This window comes from Galeopterus variegatus, unplaced genomic scaffold (genome assembly GCF_000696425.1).
Source record: "Galeopterus variegatus unplaced genomic scaffold, G_variegatus-3.0.2 Scaffold9690, whole genome shotgun sequence".
Classification (NCBI taxonomy): domain Eukaryota; kingdom Metazoa; phylum Chordata; class Mammalia; order Dermoptera; family Cynocephalidae; genus Galeopterus; species Galeopterus variegatus.
In genome coordinates this window covers 60742-72452 of record NW_007735801.1, presented here as the reverse complement: position 1 = coordinate 72452, position 11711 = coordinate 60742, and the positions used below count along the sequence as shown (strand labels likewise).

The 11711-nt window shown below is 41.9% G+C and overlaps 1 pseudogene; it reads left to right on the top strand.

Moving 5' to 3' along the window:
• The first annotated feature begins 754 nt into the window (after positions 1-754).
• The window catches only part of LOC103609502, a 23759-nt pseudogene continuing 12802 nt past the window's right edge, over positions 755-11711 (top strand).

Below are 11711 nucleotides of genomic sequence, written 5' to 3'. Positions count from 1 at the left end.
GAAGAATGGAATCTGTGTAAATAGTTAAGACTTGACGTGATTAGGAATAACAGCCCTCACCTCTGACTGTGCCAGCTCTGATAAAGCCTACTATATGGCCCTCTAACCCAAATACTACTATGACTGTTGCAGTTTACATCTGAGGAAAATGAGTATTAAAACATTTACAACATATCCAAGGTCATAGAGCTGGGAAGTGGCAGAACTGGGGTTTGAATCTAGCATCTTCAAAACTCTTACACGCCCACAAGGAAGAAGTGCTCTGTGAAAACAATGTGATGAAGTCATGTTTTAAAACCTAATAACAGGGTCCAGGGTAAAGTGAAGCTGCACGCTCAGCAAAGCAGCAGCTGCCGGCGTCCGGGCTGCAGGCACGATTAGACTGGAAGGATGGCAGCAAGACCGGCACACAGGAGACAATACACAAGAGAACGTGAAGGAGGGAAAGCATGTCTGAAAGTGAAAAGAGAAAGAGATGTGGGGACTCAAAGATGAGTCCGCAGCCTTAGATATGAAAAGGATAATGGCACCATAAACAGAAATCGGGTCAATTTAAAAACAGACCTATTTTTCAATTTCAGGTCTTTTGAATGAGGTGAAGATGTGATGTCCAAGTGAAAATGTCCAAAGGCAGCAGGAACAATGAGATGCTTGGTTAGAAGAAAAGGGTTAGATTCATATTATAAATACTCATTGTACATTGTGCAGCTGCCCCAGGAGTGTCGCAGGTGCTGAGCCCACCCTAGCCGGGAAGATGACATATCTGCTGGGTCAGAACATGCTCCGTAGTTTCTGGGACCAAGTGTCTGCTGCCTTCTGGAAGTGGTACCCAAATCCCTACAGCCTACTTGTCTTGGCAGAGGACACAGTACCCCAGAGGTGACTCCTGACCAAGACCCACAGGATGCCTGGCCGGGCCGAGCCACTGTTTCCTGCCAATGTTGCTCACTCGGGGCACACCCTGGAGGACTCGATTGTTGACCCACAGAATCAGCCCATGACCACCTTCTCCTGGGCCATCAACCACACCCAGCTGATGGCGACGGAGGAACGATGCGTTGACTATGTGAACTCTGACAACAGCAGCTGGACCAAAATCCACAGGGAAGCCTGGGTCTCCTCTAGCTTATCTGGTGTCCCCAGAGCTATCCAGGAATTTGGTCTCGCCTGGTTCAAAGCAACATGATCAAAACTATGAAGGGTTTAGAATATATCTTAGCCAAGCTGCAAGGTGAGGCCGCTTCCAAAACACTTGTTGAGATGGCCAAGGAAGCCAAGGAGAAGGCCAAGGAGAGGCTCTGGCACTACAGAGAGGGCAAGGAACTAGCCGACACGGCAGCCACCAAGCAGCCACAGCAATTTGTGCAGCCAGCCCAGGTCCTGGTGCAGCCTGGGCCCTCCCCACTTCCACCACAGCTCACCAGACAACGCGGCTCAACTCCCTCTGCCCTCTCCCCATTGTTCTTTATTATTAAAAATCAATTTCCAGCCCTGTTTGAGGGGTGGGTTGGGGGTAGGTGTCCTGTTTGGCATCTACAGTACATCAGGCATGTCATCCAGGTCTGAGCCGGTCCTGTTTGTTCCCCCATTGGGCAGCTGAGGGCAGAGGTGCAGAGACATGCAGTGACTTGCCCAGGGTCACAGACAGGATGCAGGTGAGGTGATAATAAAGGACAGACTGTAAGTTCCATAAGGGAGGCTCTTTGTTCTGTTCTCTGATGTGTCCCAAGCACCTGGAACAATATCTAGCACAAAATAGGTACTCAGTAAACATTTGCTGAATTCAATCAGTAACCCCTCAAAAAAAAAAAAAAAAAAAGACTTTTATATTTACAAATTTCTTCTCTTTTTTTTGGCAGCTGGCCAGTACAGGGATCAAATCCTTGACATCGGTATTAACCAGCCAGCCCATATTTATGCATACTTCTTAAACCGAAGCGGACATTGTTTTAATACAGAAAACAAATAACTGTTACCAAATAAAGAAGAAAAAAAACAACTTTTGGTAACATAACACTTCCCCACACAATAACAAGTTCCCAAAGTGACCCTAGCAACAGTACTTCTATATGTCAGTTCAAGCCAAAATCTCCCTGCCTGGGCCTTTGCAAACTATTCCACACCCATTGCATATCTCTGCAGCACCTTTTTGGAACACAAAATATTGAGACTGCTAAAATGCATGTGGAAATTTCAGCCAAACAATAGGCTTTCAACCTAGTGGCAGTACCAATTTTTAAATTTCTAATCAATTTAAGGCATACAACCAAATGAGGATTTTTATTAAATGTTAGGGCAACAATGATGGATTTACATTAGCAACCAAGTACACGTGCAGACAATGCAAAAAATTAGAACGGAAAATATCGTATGGTTTCTATATTATAATGGCTACATATTATCAAAACAGACAAATGTAAAAAGTAACAGCATGAATAATGCAGTGTATCATTTTTGTTACTGGACACAACACTAAAATTAAGGAAACACTGATATATTCACATATTAAAAGTACATTTAAAAAAAGATGAAAGGACACACAATGTCATATCAGCAACTGTTTCTGGGGAGATAGAGAAACAGAACTAGAAAGGAGAACAAAGTATATTTCAACTTTATCTGCAATGTTTCATTGCTTTTTATTTTTAAAAAATCTGAAAATACACCAAAATGTTAACATCTGTTAATCTGGGGTAAAGGTCATATGGTGTTTATCGTATTCTCTTTGCCATTCAATATTTCTGAAATTTCACCCAAATTAAAAAAAAAAATCCAAATCTCTCACCTAATGAAAATATCACATGAAACATATCAGAAATGTCCCGCCTAGATAACTCCAGGGTGAACTGGGTGAAGCTCACTTCTTCCCCAAGCAGCCAATTTCTATTTTGTACTCCTAACATAGTTCTTGAAATAGAATGGCGTCATTAGTTTTGGTTTGATCTCCTGAAGCTAATCTACAGGGTGGGCCTTAACTATATGCAAGTCCTCTGGTGGCCGCTACTAAGAAAGGGCACTAGCCTCAGTATCTCTTCCTCCTAAGGGTGCTAAGAGGAAGATTCAGGAAAGCAGCAGCTACTAAAGACAATTCCTGCAAATAAATACAATGTCTTCCCTCCTACCCCTAATCACTGCCTCCATTATTTTTCCAAGCCTTTCCTCAAAAGCTAGTCACCTATAGAGACATTCTGTAGGACAGTGGCTCCTTTTCTCTCTAAGAGGCGAAACTCCGAATTAGTCTATCAGAAACGTCCCGCCTAGATAACTCCAGGGTGAACTGGGTGAAGCTCACTTCTTCCCCAAGCAGCCAATTTCTATTTTGGACTCCTAACATAGTTCTTGAAATAGAATGGCGTCATTAGTTTTGGTTTGATCTCCTGAAGTTAATCTACAGGGTGGGCCTTAACTATATGCAAGTCCTCTGGTGGCCGCTACTAAGAAAGGGCACTAGCCTCAGTATCTCTTCCTCCCAAGGGTGCTAAGAGGAAGATTCAGGAAAGCAGCAGCTACTAAAGACAATTCCTGCAAATAAATCCAATGTCTTCCCTCCTACCCCTAATCACTGCCTCCATTATTTTTCCAAGCCTTTCCTCAAAAGCTAGTCACCTATAGAGACATTCTGTAGGACAGTGGCTCCTTTTCTCTCTAAGAGGCGAAACTCCGAATTAGTCTTTTGGGTTGGTCATTTGCTCACTATAGAAACATGCAGCATGCTCTTCAGGAAATCCATGCATTCACTCAAGAGTCATTCACACCATATAGGCAGCAGGGGTGTACAAATAAGAGCAAAATCCCTACCCTCAAAGACACCACTATTATTTTTCCACCTCTCAATTTCTCAGTCTTAAAACATCTCCACCATCAAATCCAAGAAAACATGAATCTAAAGTGTGGCTAAATGATCCTTCCAAATTATTATTACCGTCAAGAGCCAAGGTAAGAACTTGAGATGTGAGATGAGGCCATGTGAACAGGGCAACGGCTTAGGGAGCTTCCCGAACGTGCCCAACCACAGCAGGCAAGGCTGATCCCCAGCTACCCCTGAGATGAGGGGAGATTAAAGGGAACAAGGCAGACACGTGCTCACTCATCTTTCATTCCACCTCCTTTTAGCAGCTAGAAATTCATTCAGCAACTGCCAACACCTCTACACCTAAGAGGATAAAAATAAATAAAAAGGAAACATTACCGTGCGCCTACTCCTTATTCACTTGTTTAAGGAACAATAAGACATGAAGAAGTAATATAGTGATGCTGTAATTCCAATTCAAGGAAAAGAATTCCTTTTAACAGGGCTTAGGCATAAAGGAGACTGGTGTGATTTCCAGTACTCTTGACTCTAGATTAATAACAGCAAGAGAGTAATGAAATGTCTCAGAATCTGGACTCCTAAGGCAGGCTAGGGCCCAGCCAAGAGGAGGGTGTGACTGACGAGGCCCTGATCATCTCAGACTGGGGAAAGCACAGACCGGATGAAGGACACGTGCAACCTCCACATAACAGGGCCAAGATGATATCATGAGAGACAAATGAGCAGGTGTCTAGTGAAGCAACCCAGGGTGCCAATTTAGACAATGAGAGAAAGAAGACGTGGGTCCTGGAACACATCCGTATGTCCAAGCAGAGTGGAGGGTGTGTAAAAATAAGTAATGGAAGATATCCATACCGAGTTCTCAATATGACAGGCTTTGAAAGTCACATTGAGAAAAGAAGACTCAGGGCCAGCCCGTGGCTCACTTGGGAGAGTGTGGTGCTGATAACACCAAGGCCACAGGTNTTGAGAAAAGAAGACTCAGGGCCAGCCCGTGGCTCACTTGGGAGAGTGCGGTGCTGACAACACCAAGGCCACAGGTTCGGATCCCTAAATAGGGATGGCTGGTTTGCTCACTTGGGAGAGCGTGGTGCTGACGACACCAAGTCAAGGGTTAAGATCCCCTTACCAGTCATCTTTAAAAAAACAAAGAAATGAAGACGTAGTAGGGCAGGTCCAAGGAAGCGACAGCCATTTCTACAAGGGAAGATGACTTCTGTACTAACACGTGGAAAGCAGAGGAATCAGGAAGGTCAGCTCAGGAGCTGATGGTTGCAAACTAAACAGAAGGTGGCAGCAGCAGTAATACAGCAAGAGGGATGGCAGCCTGAGACCACCTCTGGTTACTGACTAGGCAGCAGAGGTGGAAAACCCAGCTCTGCAGGGTATTTGACAACAATAGTGTTAATTAATAATGAAAAGCAACTACCATTTATTGACCCTTGATAGGTGCCAGGCACTACACTAAGTGCTTCCTGTGTGTTATCTGATTTAATCCTCACGACCATCGTTTGTGGTAGGTACCGTAATTAGCCTGTTTCAGATGAGAAAACTGAGACTTAGAGAGATTAAATAACCTGCTTAAGTTCATAAGACCAGAAATGAACAGAGCTGAAATATGAAACCAAAATGTTTAGTTTTCCAGTCCACTTTCTTAACCATTAGCGTATACTGCCTTAAGGTTTTCAGTTGGGTGACCAGGGCAAACCAGGGAGTGAGCTGTGGAAACAGACTGTCCAGGACACTGGCAGACTATGGGCAGAGTCATTGTTAAGAAGGATGCCCACCCTTCTTTCTCCTCAGTGAGACTTTTGGCTCTGAGGAAGCTAAATTTTGTTCACAACCCAGGAGAACCTGCTATTTATGAACATTCCTGTAAAAGGAAGTGCACAGATGGTTCCTGCCAGTTCTCCTGGCACTGCGATGCAATCCCTGACATTAGCACAGGCAGCTGCATGCCTCACTGGTAACCAAGGGACCAGAGACAGGTGTGCCACAATGTGCTGTGTGTGTTCCAGCCAATGTGGTCACCACTTTCCAGGTGATTCTGTACCCTTGGCTGATAAAATGAGGATCTGAATCTAATCTACAGTGGATGTGGGGATGTTTTCTTCCCATCAATTTTTATACCACCTAAAACTGCTACAGCAGGCTTTGGAGGGAAGAGAAGTTAAAATCGAAATGTGCTAACTCTGAGACTGAAATATCCAGGAAACAACCAGTGAGCACCTGCAAATTTGCTTACAGCAAATTAGGGCTCAGGTGGATTCACTGAACTGGAGCTCAATGAAACCACAGGCAATTTAGAAGTCACTCATATAGAAATAATAGCTGAAACCAAAACAATGAGTAAAGGTACAATTGGGGGTGTGGGGGCTTGAATAAGTGGGTCAAGGATTAAAGACACTCCCACAATTAAGGGACAGGAAAATGAAGGAAAACCAGCAGCAGAAACCAGGAAGAAACTGAGATGCAGGAGAATTAAACTCCCCAATATCCAGTAATCAAATCTATTCCATTAATTATAACACCCAAATCTCTACTAAATCCTTTCCTGCCCCACCACCCCTTAACTCCTCAGTTTGACCCCTTGCCATTATCTGTCTGTACTAAGTCAGTGACCTCCTTCCAACCTGACCCCCCACTATACCAACCCAGTGAATTATGTAGATTCCACATCTGATTGTGATACTGCCACAAAGTCCCTCAGACTTGTGTCTCAAACTGAGGTACATTGTATGATTCAGGTGAGGGCGTAAAAAATGACACATCTTTCTGGTGTGTAAACTATACACAATGGAAAGTGATTTTTAATCTATTAGATCAAACATAAAACTTCAGAACAATCTCATGGTTGCAAAGTGCTACTTGTGAATGGGCTCCCAGCCTTCCCCTAAGTAAACTTCTGCCATTAAGGAGTGCACTTTGGTGGAAAAATTTTAGAGCACGGGCCAAAGTAGGTGATACTTGTGCTTGTCCAGATTAAGCAGCCAAAGAAAGAAAGATTAAATATGTATAAAAGAGAAGAAAATTCCAATATGAATTCAAATCATATAGTTCTCACCCACTGCTCTCTGATGTATAGAATGGATAACCTGGGTTTGAATCCTGGCTTTACCAGGGTTGCTGTGAGAATCAAGCATGAATATGTAGGGAGAGCTTGTTTAGCACAGTGCTAGCATAGAGTAAGGGATCAACAAATGGCAGCTATTATCTGTAACCACCAAGTTTGTCCCAATCTGTTAAAGCATTCCAAAGCTTTTATTAAGTCCAAAATTAATATGTGACAGGAAAATGTCTATTTTGAGTAGCACTCTTGCCATATCATTCATGGTCTGTCCCCAGGGATACTGTAAGTGCCACATGCCCCCCCCAAAAAGAATAGATTTAATTATCCAATTTTAGACCCAACTTGAAGTTAGAAGTGCTTGCAACAACAGAAGCCAAATCAAAATCACTTTAGTTATCATTTATCAAGTGTAAGACACTGAACTGAAAACACTTTATCAGATCTTGGTGGTGAGTTTAATATTCAGTATGCACATAAATGATTAAATAAAGCATGTTACTGAGGATATCATTCTGAAATACCCAAGAAAGGAAGAGAACAGGAAAAACCAGTGTTACCAAGACTACTCTGACTGTTAATTAAGGACAGCTGTCAACCAGTTCCCAGAGGGGCTCACAAATGTACACAGACATTTACATAATCTTTTGTTGTCTAGGCACTAAGTACTGTGTATTCAGCACTCACTCAGATTATGAGAGGGAGCTGAGGGAAGGAGGGGCAGCTTAAAACAAGTCTGGCCTGAAGCAGAAGAACCTGTTTCAAGGCACCGTCAGCATTAGCAGGAAAACAGGGTGAAAAGTCTGCAGGGAAGACACGGGCTTTTTCTCTCATCCTAACTGCAATAGGGCCTCTTTAGTTCCATCTGACGTGTCTCTCTAAATAATCCGTCTCACCTACTACTTCCCTCTTCTCCAAGGACAACGTTCTTTTCTTCTCTATCATCCATTTCTGAACATTATAAATTTCAAAGAGGGGGCCATATTGTGACAAATATAACTTTTGTTTGTTTATCACCCTACCCATGGAATGCCAGTAACAAATTTATATAACACTAATAAAGGTCAACTTTTCACCTACTTTTTTGTATTATAAGCACTTCGAAGATAAGGATGCCATACACATTTTCAACTCTGAATACAATGTAACACAATGTAAGATACGTAAAAAGGACAATTATATGTAATAAATACATTATTCCAAAGACAAATCTTGTTTTAATTAAAAAAAAAAATCCAATTCCTTTAATAGCTCCAAGATGTTTCTACCATTATTTATTTCAAAGGGATTAAGCTACTTTCAGAATATAACAAAATGACTTTTATATTAAGTTTCCTTTAGATTTACTTCTAAAAACCAGTGTAGTTTAGCTTGGTGTTACAAAAAAAAAAAAAAAAAGACAGACCAATTCATTTTACTCATCCTGAGCAGACTTGTTCTATACTCTAAAGGACCAACTCATAATGTTGAACACTGATTTAAAAGAAAAAGAAAAATCAATCATTTAACCTATCTTTTCTATATTAAGTATATCTTACATAATTGATGAGGGAAAGTTTTTCTTTACATAATAAAAAAGGAAGATAGAATTAAAATATCACCACTTTGAAAATCCTGATTAAAAAAAATTGGGTTCTTGGCAATGATCGTCAATGGCCATGAACATCACAAAAGAGAGACAATCAGCATTACCTTAGTCCAGTTAGAAGTACACTCAACCACCTAGAAGCAGTTTTGCCGAGAAATAGAAATGGAATCAATCAGGATCTGATTACTATTCACAGGAAATAAAAGAACAGAAGAACATGTTAAATCATATATCAAATAAAAAGCATTACAATAGGTGTTAACCTGTTTTTTTAATTATGATGATGTTACCAAATACTTCTTGATAAACGAACAGAACACTTCTTCAAGTCCTCTTTGTGATTATCTTCATCTCAAAAGATGAGGAAAGCAGATCAAGTATTAGCATATTTGCGGATGTATTTATTGTGAGAAGACAGCAATATTAACAACTTCAGACAGGTCAGGAGTTGTTGGTACCAGAAATACTTTCTTCCCTAGTGCGATGAAACTTCCTTTCACTTAAATGGAGCACAGCTGAGCCAAGAAGGAGCAGGTCCCTACTTCTAGGACAGCTTTCCGTTTAAGCAAAGTTGGATGCAGTTCAGCAATCTCAGAGGAGACTGATGAATACAAAGAGCTGGTCCTCAACTGCACTGGCAAGAGATGCTGGCGCTGGTGTTAGCAAAAACAAGGGTGTGTAAAACTGCTGGCACCTTAGCAGGAATTGAGGCAGTGGCACCAACTGCATAGGCAGTCCTTACCGCTGCAAACGCGCAGTGGGAAAAAATGCCAGTTTCGTGTAAGAATGCGCTTGATGAAACTGAAAAGTGATAGCTGCGTGAAATCTCCACCGTTGAGCAGGTACCTTTTTAACGTTCTGTGTGACCCAACAGGAAGCACACGGGAAGGAGGGAAGTGTGCTGCACAGGTACAAAGAACGTGTGCCAAGTGCTTGACTGGCAAGCTGACCTAGCAGCTTTTTCTTTCCCACAGGATACCATTTTTACGTGAACTAACAACCAAAAGACAAACTACGGGTAGTGAAAGTTGGGTATTTGGCAGACACTTTCTCAAAAATGATCAGAGTAAGCCTGTTGCTTCAAGAAAACAACAGGCATATTTGCTGCCAATGATAAAATTCAAGACTTCAAGGGAAAATAAGATTTTTGGAAAAATTATATCCGCCACCAAAACATGACTTTCCCAATACTTACATAGTTAGTAAGAAGGTATTAGGTTCTTAAACATTTGTTGAGCAGGCAGATCTCATGTGAAGTGTTCTTAACACACACGTAGACACACACACACACACACAAAAGGACACAAGGAAACTTATGCAGGTGATGGACGTGTTTATTATATGGATTGTGATGACAGTAAAGTGAATGTATACATTTGTCCAAACTTACCAAATTGTATACCTTAATTATATACAGTTTTTAAAATTCCAAGTATACGTCAATAAAGCTGGGGAGGGGGGGACTTTTGATGGGATCCCTGGTGATTTTAACAAACTTGATTATTCTTTCGAATGGTATTATAAAATGTGCCAACATTGGGGAGATTTATATAATTCCATTAACCAATATTTTCCAAATCATGCATGGGTAAAAAGATTCAAAGTTCAAGATAGACAAACTGATTTAAAAGTAAAAAAGTGAGAAAAGCTTACTGATATAGTTTCAGATAACATTCTACAACTAAACTTCAAGAAACTATGATTTGCAGAGTTTTGGTGTAGTATCAAAAAGAATATCCATGATTATCTGAAAAGACTATTAAAATTACTACTCCTTTTTCCAACTGCAGACCTGTCTGAGGCTGAATTTTCTTCATATTTTTTTTGTCTTTTGTCTTTTTCCGTGTCCGGCAACGGATCGCAACCCTCAGTGTTGCCCCCGTACCGGACCGGGGACCGGCAACGGGATTGCAACCCTCGGTGTTGCCCCCACGCCTCGCTCAGCCGGTGAGCGGGAACCGGTCTGTACGTGGGATCCGAACCCTCGGGCGGGAGCGCCACCGCGCTTCCCAAGCGGTGCACTTATCCAGTGCGCCACCGGGCCGGCCCCCTTCTTCATATTTTTTAACCAAACAATAAGTCAAAACAGACTGGATGCAGAAGCACATAGGAGAATCCAGCTCCTTCTCCTAAGCCAGACATTACAGAGTTGCAAAAATGTATAACAATGCCACTCTCCTCATTAAATTATTTTCATAAAGTTATTTTTCAAAAATAAGTGTTATTTATGTTAATGTACAAGGTTATTTTTCAATGTTTTTAGAACATTGAAAAACCTAATGTTTTTAGAAGCTACCTAGTTAATTCTAATACAAACCAGCGTCGAAATATTTTTGAAAAAGAACACAGGAGTGACTCACTCTTCTAGATATCAACAAACAAGCTGTAATAAGAATAAAGCCAAAACCATTGTGGATTCAGAGGCATGCTAAAGTTTGAGATCCACTAGTCTAAATTTTTCATACTAAGCTTAATTTTAAAGGTGAAATGATTACCATTTTGAGAATTCCAAAATCTAAAAATTTTTATCCTATTTTAAATGACTACTGTATTGCTAGGTGATTACGCCAATTGTCAGGTTGAGGCAATAGCTACAGACAATTGTATGGCTAGGCCTTTCATAATTAAAGCCAAAAATGTTTGATTATTTTAGTTATACTAAGTTTCCATTTGTATTGTCAGGGCTAGGGCTCAGACCCTTCAAACCCATTGGACAGACTGGGTCACCAGACTCCTCACACACCAAGCTGTATCATAGACCCCTCACATGCAGATCCATGCTAGGTAACTGGGAAAGAACCTGAGAGCCATTGGCAGATGGCACGAGCTCAGTCCTCAGCAGCAGCAGCAGCAGTGGTGGACTCTTGGGGCATCCGGGGGGCACTGGAAGCAACAGCTTGCAGCAACAGCACCCTCCCAGTGGCCCCTGCAGGGACATCCTGGGGGGCGAGGGGCCCATGGATCAGAGCCACTCATCTTTTATACTTAAGTCCATAACCCAGGACACCTGGGTGCACATGTGCAATTATATTAGACAATAACCAAGGAAAACTGGGCGCACGTGCATACTTACATCAAATGCTGGGCAAGATTCCGAACATCTGAGGGGCCCTGACCATTCTCCTATATTTTCCCTGCAACTATAAATAAATCAAAATAACATTAATTCGGGCCAGCCCGGTGGCGCACTGCTACAGTGCACCGCTTGGGAGCGCGGTGGCGCTCCCGCCGGGGGTTCGGACCCC